Source organism: Pteropus vampyrus, unplaced genomic scaffold (assembly GCF_000151845.1).
Source record: "Pteropus vampyrus isolate Shadow unplaced genomic scaffold, Pvam_2.0 Scaffold99, whole genome shotgun sequence".
Classification (NCBI taxonomy): Eukaryota; Metazoa; Chordata; class Mammalia; order Chiroptera; family Pteropodidae; genus Pteropus; species Pteropus vampyrus.
In genome coordinates, this window is record NW_011888880.1 from 556,541 (window position 1) to 558,547 (window position 2,007).

Sequence of the window (2,007 nt, forward strand, 5' to 3'; positions counted from 1 at the left end):
TTTGTAATTATGTCTTCCTTGGTTTGTTTTCCTACTTCTGCTCTGTATCCCTAATTAGACCGGATGCTCTTTGAAGATGGTCTAGGTTGAGTCCACCCAGCACTAAACGCCATTCCTAAGGACAGGCCTGGCTCCCAGGAGGTTCTCTGTGGACAGAAGTGAAATGGAAAGACCCCATGAATAGTAGTGATTCCCCTGAGTACAGGTAACGTCTCTATTCCTAGCACCTAGCTGAGTATCCACCGCATAATATATCCTTAGTGCAGGTGTGTTGTTGAACAAATGGGTATCTCTTATTAGAGCAATAAAAATTAGCATTTGGCTGTAGGATCGGGAAATGAGAGAATGGATTTCTCATTATCTGGAGAAATTCAGCTGCATCATTAAGCAGGGTTTGTGATATTTTCAGGTAAGTTTAGTACCATTCCTGTGAAATGATACATCACTTTTTCCTTAATGAGAAAAGATAACACTTGAAAAGTTTGAAAAGTCAGAAAGTCAGAAGAAAATAATTACAAACAAGGAGACTGGGAGGGTTGCCTCATCCGAATTTAAATTGATCATATAAAACATCCTAATAGACTCCTGGAAGGTTGAAAACAGCTGTAGATAAACCTCTTTGGAGACTTATAATCAAAGATAGGCCTTGTCTCTGTTAAGGTCCCACTTCAGACTACCCCGTGGCTAGTGAAACCTTTTTCACCCACACTGATAAATGCTAGCTAGCACTTACACAGTTTTTACTCTATGCCAAGCTCTGTTCCACCATATTAAGTTGTTTAAGACTTTCACAGCCCTACCGGGTGGGTTATATATTATTATGTTTATTTTAGCATACAGAGGTAAAGTGATTGACCAAAGATCCCACAGCTAGCAAGTGACAGAGCTGGATTTCAAACATAGGCCTATAATTTTTTTAGAGCAAAAGACTCCCTTAGAGTCACTGCCACCAAAAAAACTGAGGATGAATGTGACTTAGAGTTATAAATGTTCATGATCACTGCCGTTCATACTAGCCATAGGTCACTGGGTCTCACAGAAAAGTATTTTAGGCAAGCACAATATAATGCACAAACGCATGCACATACAAAATATAAAATGAAATTATTCGCATTATAAAAAATTATTGCGTAGGTCCTTAGAACATAATCTTAGTAGTATTATTTGATAGCTGGTCACCGATTGGTTAATAAGTGGGGAGAGATGAAGAGATAGGTGCCCCTAGGACAGCTGGCCCAGGCTGAGGACACCTGAGTCTACTCTGCCTCTCTCAGCCCTGTGACCTTTGCCTCTCTGGGTCTCAGATTCTTCGGCAAATTAAAAGCACTGAGTTAGATGACATGTAAGTCCAGCCAACTCTAGCCTTGACTAATTCTATACAAAGTTACTATGTTAATGGGAAAATAAAGTTTCATTAACTGTTTTCTTATTTGAGACCTAGCTTTCTAGGAAGCCATCTTAATTCTATTAGTTCTAACACCATAACCTTTCTGGCTGGAGCAATTGCCTCTAGTCTTAACTTCCACCTAATTGATCCTTTATGCTACCACCAGGGAAAGTTTTCGGGAATAAAATTTTTGGCTTTATCCTTTCCCTGCTTAAGAATCTTTAATAGCTGCCTTCTCACCAAAATGAGATGTCCATGATCAGACTTGTTCCCATGTCCTACCTTGGACCCTGTGTTCTTACACCAAATAATATACAGTTCTTTGAACATTGAGGCTGTTTCACACTTCCACACATTTGCCTGGTTGTTCCATCTGCCCAGAATGCTACCTCTCTCTGTCCCTTGTTGGATGATGGACACTTTCAAGACTTAGGAAAATGTCAGCCACTCTCTATAAACCTTTTCTGTCTGGACCTCTATGTGGCAGGTCTCCCTCTATCCTGCCCCAGATAGAACTATTTATTTCTTCTTTGCTGTCACCACTGTCCCCAGACCAAAATTCTCTACCTGAGACACTTTGACACTTATTGTCTATCTCCTCCTCCTGACATTCTTGATGG